Consider the following 12,186-nt stretch of genomic DNA (forward strand, 5'->3'; position numbering starts at 1 on the left):
AACAATCTAACATTCATAAATATTTAAAAAGAAATGTCTGAGTAATTACGCTTGAATTAATTGAAGATTATGGTGGTGATAATAACATTAATATTTATAATAAAAATAATAAGTACGATAACACAAAATATTATATAGGTGATTAAAAAACACTGCATTGTTTTATGACAATGATTTAAACGCACTACACTAATTTTAATCTCATAACTGCCTAAGTGTACATAATGTAATTTTATGAGTCTGAGTATCAGTAATATAAATCTACCTTACTATCAAAATACGGTTGGATCGTATGTATACTTCAGTGGAACCTCCGCACGCTGAATAATCTATGGATGAGCAAGGTTTTCCTTAAGAAAACCTTAGCGTCTTCAGCAGTCTTTTTAGTGTTTGGAGGTAAATAAATTTGTTGTCGTATACAGCAGATTCTTTATGTACCAATATAATGGTACTGTGTAAGATTTTAAGATATCATAGACGTATCTTAGTCTCTCAAAAAAGTTAAAATATGTAAAATAGTGGTGGTTAGAAGTAGAATATAAAAGAGCATATGTTAAAAAATATTAGTTTTATTGAAAAAAATGATAGTAAACAGATTTAAAAAAATAATAATAAATAACATTATTTAAATAATGATTTAGGTTAAATAAAAGAAGTAACATAAGCAAAGAAGAGAAATAATGTACAGCTTTATGTTGAAAATAAATGAACAATTTTATTAATTTCCTAAAGTAACGTTTCATTAGACTAATTATAGAGTAATTGAATAAACAAAATATGACATAAAATAGGAATTCCATCAATAGCCCTCAAGGTTTATTTTAAAAAATGATTTTATTTTATACACAACATTGTGATCATGTGTACGATATTAGGATCAAGGATCAGTGCTAGGTAACTGTTCGTCTGACGTCAAAATTATTCAGTAATTTGACATAAGTCAACATTATTGTATTAATTTTATCAAAGTAGATAGTCCTTTTTTTGCTTTAAAATAATAATAATTTTTCGAAACATCAATGGAAAAGCGGGTGAGTAATGTAATTATACATACTCGTACATATATATGACAATTATTATGAACTCATCCCAAATACGTACATAGAAAACAGACACGTATGCAGGCGTACAGGCAACCACCCATAATTTAACTAATCGGCTGTTTGTATTTACATACACCACTATATGCTTGATATATTAATTCAACAAAAATGAAAAACAATTTAACAGTATTGTTGGCATATGTAGAACAAAGATCAACGTAGATAATAATAATAATAGTAATAATAATAATAATAATAATAGCAATAATTATATGTAATAGCGGATAATTAATATAAAGTAATCTAAAACAAATAAAAAATATTTAAATGAAATTACCCAATGAATAACTATAAAATAATTATAGGTTGTGGACGATGTGTGTTATATTACGAGTATTACCACCCTTGAACTATGCAGACAGTAATAGATCTTACACGATTCAATCCATATTACTGTTAATTTATATGTATATTAAAATGTTTGATGTCTTTGTGTATCTCTCTCACTCTGATACACGCATGCGTTCACATACATAAATACTTAAACTCAGTATTTGTATGTATATACAAATAAAATCATTAACTATAATTGATTACAAGTTTATTTATTGGCTAAATATTAACAGCCTTATGTATAAAGATAATCTGTAATCTAATTGAAAAGACAACATTGACAATAGGATTAACTCCTAAAATGTGACAACAATCCTAAAACCCAAGCATTACCTTGCATACTGAAGGGAATACAATTAGAAGTTTCTTCTATTTTGTTAGTTTTTGATTATATTCTTCAATCTTCCTGTTTTTCCTCTCACTTTATATGTTTGAAGATGCAAGAAAAAAAGGGAAAGAAAAAATGTACACACACACACACACACACACACACACACACACACACACACACACGCACACACATATATATATATATATTTTTTTTTTTTTTTACTTAATGAGTTAAATACAAAGTGGGGAATTTTGAATTACGATAAAAAATAATTCAAAATAACTATGGTGGAAAAATGTCAGTTGCAAGCTTGTTGCATACTCTACAATTACTTACTATAACATATTATTTTTATTATAACTAACAACGAATTTTTTATCATAATTAATCTATTACTTTTAATAATTATTATCTTCTTGTTATAAAAAAGGCTATCTTAAAGTATAACTCAATGTAATAAAAAAAAAAAAAACATGATAATAAATTAATATTATTTATGTAATCAAAATTAATAATAGACTAAACTAAAATAAATTTAACATTTTTATTATTTTTATAAAATTAATTTTTTTCCCGTCTACGTCAATTGTAATTAAAATAAAACTGTAAAACAAAACTGCTCCACATTTATCTTCTACTGTACGCTTAATATTATGGTAAATATGACCCTCAGTCATGACCTATTATAATTAACTTAAAACAAATTTGGAGAATAAAAAAATTATACTGTAAATTATAAAAGTTAACATTTAAAATTCAATAATGTACAATGACTTCATCAAGAGGTAATACCAATATTTTTAAAATCTTCACGCAGATCGTATTTAAAGACACTGCTTGTTTTTGAGTTCTCTTCTAAAATATTTAGCCTTATTTTAGCTTTAAAGTTTAAATAATTATGCAAAATGTTTATATTACATGTTATTTATATGACAAATGATTCAAGTTACAATTCTAATGGAAAATCTGAGTGAGATGTTTGAAACTTATAATTAAGAAATTTATCCGAAAAAATACAAATCCTTTTTGAAATAAAAGAATTTTAACAAAATTATATTTCCATATTTTCCATAAATGCTAAAAAATATTTCCTAACTACATTACTTACACCAAAATAAGAAATATTTGAATTTTTTAAAGTTGTTATTTATTATATATGAATCGAAATTAAAAAATTAAATCTCCTGTGGACACAATTATAAATAAAAAAGATGTCAAAATCATTAGGTTATCCAATATTAAAGTATATAACGTTCATATACCTATGCATGTAGATATTACATGCATACACAATAAATAATTATTTATTTTAAAAACGAATAATAATTATAAAAAAAGATTATTTTTAATAGCAGTCTTTTTTACATAAAGTAACCCGCGTAACAAAGAATAGAAATGTCTCAAACATTTTCAAACTAAAAATTTAAATACAACTTCAAATATTAGAAATTTATTGTATAAGTCATTAATATGGTTCAATGATTAAGTTCTACCCTACGTTTAAAAATAAGTTTTGGACATACAAAAATACACCACAACATATGTAGTAGAACTCAATCCTAAGTATTTTTAGTTTTCTAAATATATATATATATCGTTAAAATATATATATATCCTTAGAATATTGTTTGTATATATATATATATATATATATATATACACACACAAACAAAATTTTGTTTATGATTTTGAAATGGTAATGCAGTGATAGATAATGGATGCTAAAAAGAATTCATAACCAAAGGACCCAAACATTAAAGGTTCTCGGTATTTGTATACAAATAATTCATCATCTGCTGCACTTGTAACACGTGTCGCTTAAGTAAAACACATTACTTAATCCCTTCAACGTAGTCCTGTGGTTAGAGTATCCTACTAAACGAATTTCAGATCGAAATATTTTGTTATATGTTAAGCTGTGTCCATAACTTAATACGGGATGTCTTGAAATACTTCAAGGTACAAAAAAATGAAGTTCTTTCTTTATGATTGTTAAGAAGAATAACTTTATCACCAGGAATACTGCTGTCATTACACCACTCTGATTCATCCCAGTGGTGAAAAGACAATAATGTGCTGACTTACTGTACAAGTAAAAGGAATAATCTCAATTAAAACTCCCTCTTTCACCCTCACTCTCTCTCTCTCTCTCATAAATGATATCCTATCACTGAATGTAAGATGAAGTAATCAGAACAGAAAAGAATGACAAATAGCATAAAACCACTCAGATGACTCAAAACCAAAAAAAAAGAAGGGTTTCAAGTAAACAATCACCTGTTTTGCGGTTATTCTTCTTTTATTTATTTTATTTACATAAATTAGCGGTAATTGAATTTCCTACATTATACAGTAAGTAGATTTTATACTTTCTGGAATTTTTACAATATGCACAACAGATATGAAAATTGACCGTGTAAGCTCTTTTTGAGAAGAAATCTGTGCTTTTTCTAAATGCTAATTATTATTTTCGTTTTAAGTTTTAGAACAACCTTATTTAAATTATTATTGATTTCATATTGAGACGCGGCAATGGAAGTTAAGTAATTGCGATATGTAAAGCAAATACTTAACCGTTTAGGATAAATTCAATATTTTTAATTTACAATAATGGCGTAAAATGACGTATATATCAAACCAGCGAACTAAAGATGGAAAAAATAAATTTGTTCGTTTACTGCAACATTAAAGATGTAACATTTTTTTCATTTTTATTCTCTTACTAGTTTTTAAACTGTAAAATTAACTTTAAGTAAAAGAATCAGACTTTCTGAGAAAATTGTGTAAACTTAATCTTTCTCTTAGTGGTTAAATTTGTACTGTTAATAAGAATGAATTTTGGCTTCTTATTAAGTATTTTCAATTTACTTTTTGAAAAAATTTACGTTAAATTGTCGTGTTTTACTGTATTTTTTATAATTTTTATCATTGTCAATTACTAGAACGATAACGTAAAAGATCACTGTAATTTTTCCCGCTAATCTTCTACTTGCTCTGCTTCTAGTACAAATCATCACAATTTTATTACGGGAATGGGCACACAAACTATACTTTTCAAAGATCACATCGATTTTTTTTTCAGATCATATCTGCTAGTAATAATGCTAATAGTAATTAATTTATTTGCGCTCCGGAAAAATGTTGCATGTCCGTAATTACGGTGCTCAGACTTACAGAGGAGTAGACGAGATAGTATTCTATTGCGATGGATTCTCTTATTATTTTCTTTTTCTTATGTTATTTTTCATCACACTTGAGCTACGGAAATTAATGTTCCGTAAGTCCTAGGCAGACTATTTTTCAGTTCTCCATTGCCACAGTATTGCTTCGCGTTAGTATTACCAAATTAATGCGACTATCAACAGCGAATGAACCAAGTTAATACGATTTTTAAAAACCACCATTTAAAACTGAAAGAACTTCATTCAGAAAATCGCATTTTGTCACTTCTAAAATCGTAATCAATTATATTGTAAGAAACGAAAGTTACCGTCAGCATAGAAACAGCTATTAAATAACTTTGGTTTTACTTTTAATTAAATGTCACTACTCATTTTTTCCAAATACAATTTTCAATGATTATATTAATTCTAACGCTTGAAAATAGATAATCTGAAGAAAATCCCTTCCTGAATTACGCTATTCAATTTAATAAGTCGGCTAGTTTAATTTTCATTAATTTCTCCTAATCACAATAGATTCCTTTCCTGGTTCCTTTTATCGGTTCGTGTGTTGCTACTATCAAAGTAAGATCGATTTACTATATTGAGACACTAGATATGCTAGACGTATTCCACAATTCTCCAGAAATCCATTGCAGCTTTAACCATTTGGGACCCGTGAGTCGGTGCGTCCCTTGTTCATACAAAAAGTGTAGAAATCTACTGTAAGAAACAGAAAGATGCGCTGTAAATTAAAACACAACAGAATAGGGCTTGAGGAAAACATCATTATTTGAATCATGATTTTTTTTCACAGTCACATAAGAGCAGAAGCGATGTGTGACTTACATAGTTACCAACTTTCGGAATAAATAAACTCTGTTTACAAATACATTTTCTTAAATCTGTATTTTGGCTTATTCGTGCATATAATCTTTAATTTTAACAAAAGTTTGATTTTTTCGATAGTTTTTATATTTTCTTAGTCTTGATCTTTGCAAAAACTTACAAAGATTTCGTTTTTGTAATTAAAATTTAGATCGTTATTTTTCAATCGATTTGCAACAACAGTAAATAAAGATACAGAAAGTTATCCAATTTTTGGTGAAAATTTGGTCAAATAAGATCATAATCTTGGCGGTTCTAGCTTTGAATTATAAGGACGTGCTCTTCCTTTTTACCAGTTAAATGAACTTCATTTCTTACTGATCTCCGATTTCATTCAACATCGACGAAATTATTAATTTCTTAGTCTTAGTTACTTTCTTAATGTATACAAATGTATTACATTATCACATTCCGAGCTTCAGCTAAATTCCTTGTTGTCATGCTTTTACTGCTGTTCATTTTCCCCTCCACTTGTACTACATTATATAAAAATTCTTTCAAAAATTTATTTCTAACTGCTCAGTTTGTGTGTAATTAAAACAATCAATTACTTTTCTGTATAAAAACTCTCCTTATTATGCAGTCCTTATTCATTCTCTTATTAAGAGTATGGCGTGAGGGAGATCCAACTGAAAGTTATATTTTTATATTTATGACTCCTCGATGCTGTTCTCGACCAAAATTCTATTGTTATGTTCTAATTAACAACACATATTGGCTGATGAGTCTTGCATGCAACAAGGTACTGATACATTCTTAACATGAGCTTATGAAGGTCACGTTATTCATGCAAGAGTACTCAATAGAGTTAATAAATTTTTCATACATTATCCGTATTGATTCTATTTTATTACGGTTGTAAGTAAAACTGTTCCTGCATTCAGATTTATTAGGTTCTGCATTAATATTCAATTCATATTATCATTTTTAACTTTTAGTTTTTCACATAGATTGCCTCGTCAATCGCTTAATACCTATCGTTAAATTTTGATTTACTTTTGTTCAGCTTGCTTTCTAAAATTGAAAATTTTAGAAATTGTCTCTAAACTGTGCTAAAGCTTTCTCCATTTTCCTGTGTTTTTCCTGAAATTTATCAGTTCATCATTTAGTACACCTTTATCACGTTCTAATCGTCCAAGAAATATTTTAGACCAGTGGATGATATATCATCTGACGATGTGATAAATCGTGAGTTTCTTACAAATATTTTCTCCTGGTTACTTTATTGATTCTTAAGCTCCGACAAATAAACACATGTATTAATTCATGTACATCGACAAACTTCAGATTAACTATAATCAATTTTCAATGGAATTATCCAGCATATTCTTAAAAGTACGCAAAGAATGAGGTTTATGAAACACGCAATTGTTATGGCAAGCAGTATTATAAATTTTAGAAACGTCACGTTAGTTGCTACATAAAAATAGTCTATTAAGAAATCAATTAAACGGTTTTAAAAGTAGATGTTTTTTATGATGAATTGTTACGAGTAAGTTATCGGGAGAGAAAATTTTCTCGAAATAAATCTGACAAAAGTTGTTTCAAATTTTAGTTTTTTTAATTCTTTGCTCTTCAATGCCTTTGTTAAAGCGCTTCTCAAAGGATATTGTCAATAGAGTAAATAACAAAAAACAATTTTTTAAAACAGAAAGGGTCAAGATTTAAGAAAAAAGAAGTTCCACCTATAGTAGTTTAACCTTGAAATTCCTTCATTTTTTCCTCTTGAATTTTGGTAATACATTCTGAGCGTAATAAATAAAAAAAATTGTTCCATTCAGACGGGAGGGCAAGAGGGTATTGTTAATAGTTTATTAATTACGATGTAAGTATTCTTCAAGATTATTGAAATTTCTGCAAAGTTTATTTTTTGAGTTATTGCAAAATTTATTAGATTTAATTTTCATCGAGTAATTATTTTTTGTGAAGAGAGGCGAATATTTCAAATTCAAAAAGGCAATACGGTTTATCTTTAGCTGATAGATAAACAGTAAGCACAAATCAAGTTAACGGGTTTATCAGCTTAACTTTTGTATTTAACGCAAAGATATAATGGAAAAAGTTATTACGAAAAATGTGCTGATAAAAATTTGATTTTTACGTCGCATGTAGATTATTTCCTACGAATCAAGTATGACATTTTAAACTCTTAGCATTTTAGTCTCTACAAACGATTCCCTACAGAGTAGAATTACAGATGATTCGATTCTGTATACTTTTTTATTTCTATTTTCCAACTGATGATTATGGTTTTTACTGAATGAAATAGGACACTACTATCTAGATGATTGAATGCATTAAATCCTTTAAAAAATCATTCCATATTTTCTGCGATAGAATACTTTCTTTGGTAAATTAAATGTTAAATATGCGTGCAGCGTAGTGAAATACATAACATAATACTCTCTGAACAAATTTTATTGTTAATTTGTTTACGATCATGTAATTTTTCAAACTGCTATTCTATTTCGACAAACTCGACCTGCTCGAACTGCTTCAGCAAACACGATGTAGAGAATTCATTTTAATTACATCAGTACAGTTAAATAGGACAGATAATGGGAACTTTCATACATGATTTAGCTGACCGATTAGCAGTTATCAATCATCCGAAGATTACCCGAGAGATAATTCCTTTGAACGCCTAGGTCAATAGCAAGATCAGTGGCACATACAAGAGCAATAGCAGCATCAACAACACTAACAGCTGCTGCCATCGCCTCACAGCTAGTCTCTGATAATTTCAGTGTAAACGACAAGAACCGGTTACACTATATACTGTACATATAGAATAATATATATGTTGATAGTTAACAACAACAACAACAACAGAACAACCTCTTTGCATGTATAAATATTTAAATTTTACCATAACCAGTAACTTGTGAGAGCGAGCGTGCATGTATTAATTCATATAAATAAGTGTGTTTGTGTGTGTGTGTTGTTTTTTTTTGTTCAGTGTCCTGTTCACTTTATTTTTACCGGTTCTGACATCCTTCTCTTTACCTGTAACAACACTAATTCACCCCCTCCACTAAACAACACTTCTTTAATTCCTCTCTCGTTCACTCATTCTTTTTCTCTTTTCCTCACCCTTTTTTTTCTCGTTCCCGATCATTGTTTCTGTCCTTGTTGTTAAGTAATGTAAAACATTATTATACATTATACCGAGACAAGTTTTAATACAACATAATAAAAACCACATCAAAGTATAATAACAAATTATATTGCATTATACCATATTATTAAAAGAGCTGTATAATATTACTTGTCTGTATTTACTGCATTATTATAATAGGGGCAAATTATAACAAATGTGCTATAAATGATTATTTAATCCTTAACAGATACAGTGTAAATGAGTAATATCTAATTTACTGGTTACGACAAAATATACCGGCAAAAAAGCTGATAAATTTTATTAACGGTAGAAAAGAAGAAAAGCACAGTTATTAATTCTACTTTTTCCGGATCATCTTCTCAATATTTATAATAATACTTCTATAAAATATTCTTTTTACATTGTTATGTAAACTAATGTGACCAAATCTTCTGAGCTAAAATCCAGGGTATTGAGTGAGAAAAAAATCTTTTAGAGAAAAAAATTGTTTATTATATGTTTAGTTAACTATTAATGAAAATATTGTATAGAAAAAAAAACTAAATTAATCATTGCTATTAGACAAAATAAATTCTGTTAAAATAAATAAATTGATAATATTTAAGCGTATTTATCAATTAATTTTACAATTAGACATACATAATAAGGCTAGTTAGTTTTTGGTTGTAATGCTGTTTCAATCAAGAGCTTCATTTTTTGGATATATTGTTTCATATTTTTTTAGCATTTACAACAATCGGTTTTCCGGACTGCTGATATTTACCAATGAAAAAGTGCCTAGCTTGTTGTGTTTTCATATGAATTAATATAAAACTTTATAGAAACTTAATTGTTGTTTATTCCTCTACATAAAGTCGTACTCTGGTTGTAATATTTATACCCAGGTGCAAAATCAACACATCTTATCAGATATTAAAAACTGGACAAATCCCCCGTTTTTCCGGAAATTTGGTCACCCTGGATAGATTATGCTCCCTTTACTATCACTATCACGTACATTATTGAAAATTTATTTCTAATTATTTATTTAAAAAAATAATGGTATCGTTAGTATAATTTGGAAAATGTCATGTTCATCAGACAAATTTCCTTTTTTTACTCTTTTAGTGCGCGAATCTTCTGATGAAATTTAATGATACCTAAAAAATTAAATAAGTTTTATCCCTAACAAGACACAATGAGTCTGCCTCAAGCTAAGTTGAAGCAACCTAGCAAGGCTGGAAGGGTCGTCCGACCGTCTTTCCTGTCAAAATATATTAATTACAACTCATGGCTTGTTCCATTAAAAAACGAAAAGTTTATAATTATCTGCAGCGTATGTTTTTAAAAACACCAACTTAATATTATATATTAAATGAATGAATACAACAGCGTACGTTCCAATCGATCAGCCAGTTTTTAATTCTGAGATTATTTGTACTTAACTGATAAACAGTAATTACTAATCATTTCATTTTATTCTTATTTTACCATCGCTTTTTAGAATATTATGAACAATATAATTATAATAAAAAATTCTTACTTATTTGTTTATTCACCAGTTACCACTATTCAGAGATAATGGGATGAAGCTTATCGACGATGAGCAGAGCTACAGCCCAACGATATCTTTGATATCTTGTTTACGGGCAGCGAGGGCTGCGATCATTTCACACCTAATACCATGATTATGTGTTTTGCAGACGATAATTGCTGGGAGGTATTCCATCTTTGGAGGGGAGACCAATTTTCTGTTTGGATTCTTATTTCAACTCAAAGAGTACTCTAAAAGACCTGCCGCGTACACTTTCTCGGTTCAACAAACTTTCCTTTCTTGTAAACACCAGGACAAAGGTATGTTATATATCAGATTCTGGAATGAGTACGATTGTTATTGTCCGCAACGAAAAAAAATGGATTGTTGAAGACACCAACGAATCATCAGGAAAAAGGATGCATAACTCATTTTCCAAGCTAAAAGATGTTAACGGAGTTGAGAACCGTGAATAAAAAGACTTCGAGTAATAGAAATAAGTAAACAACGTAAAGTATTCGACGTTAAAATTATAAAGATTATAAAATTAGAAATAATAATTACAAAATGTTGGCTGAAGAACTACCATCAGACTCTTGTTAGATAAACCTTCAACCTAAATTATTTAACTCAGTGTGAACAGTTTTTTTTTTTACTGAAAAAAATTAACATTTAATGATAAGCAAACAAAAAAATTCTTGCGAAATGAAATTTTATGACAGTCTGAAGCCTACAAATAGTAATTTCAAAACTGCGAAATAATGAAAGTTTAATGAAACTACCAGATATAAACCAACAAACTTTAATAGAACTAAATAATTACGAAATTATTAAGTCAGGTCATTGAGATGGGACAAATACTATCCATAAAGCGCATTTTAGACAAAACCAAAATCAAGAAATTTACTAATAAAAGTTACCATTATTCATAGTAATATTCGATTTAAATAAAAGAGCTTAAAATTATCTAAAACATCAAAATTACTAACGCTAAACCAAAATTAAATTAAATAAATGTATAGGAGGGAAGTAATATTTTTACAACTAATTGTTTTTTATTTAAACTTTTTTTATTAGTGCCAACGCAGCTTGTTAGAAATAATATTATAGAAAAACATCGTACTCAAAAAGTAAATAAAATAATAGTCAAGAGGTTAAGTTAACTCCATATATTAAGTTACATCCATATTGGGAGAATTCTCTTAAATACCGCTGCGGTATCGTTATTATTATAAATTAGTAACTATTCTTTTATAATAATAAGATAACAAACATTGGTACACAAGCAGTTCAGAAAATATTTTTCGTTGTAAAGTCAACGAATCAACAATTAAACGTAACTGATGACGCAACAATAGTCATCTGAAGACGCAAGCAGTTATTACAACTGATCCATACTTTCTAAACGGCATTAATGATAATATTTTTGGACTATATATTCTGTACATGAATTCACAAAAAAACAAGTTAACAGAAACTTGAACGCGTACATAATATTCTTCTTCATTGCAAAACATTGGGATACGGGTAGCAATAACTAGTGGAAGAATAATAGACCAAATATTTTATTCAGAAATAAAAAACTCCAACTGTTATTGCACACTTATTCTTTTACCACTGATAGTTAAGGCTATTAAAGGTGTATCCTAATTACCAGTACGTGACTTTTTTTTAAGAATCCCCTACAGTGGAAGAGAAGTACAATCGAACAACCGATTTTTAAAAAAAAATATATA

This window comes from Lycorma delicatula, chromosome 1 (genome assembly GCF_047948215.1).
Source record: "Lycorma delicatula isolate Av1 chromosome 1, ASM4794821v1, whole genome shotgun sequence".
NCBI classification, from domain to species: Eukaryota; Metazoa; Arthropoda; class Insecta; order Hemiptera; family Fulgoridae; genus Lycorma; species Lycorma delicatula.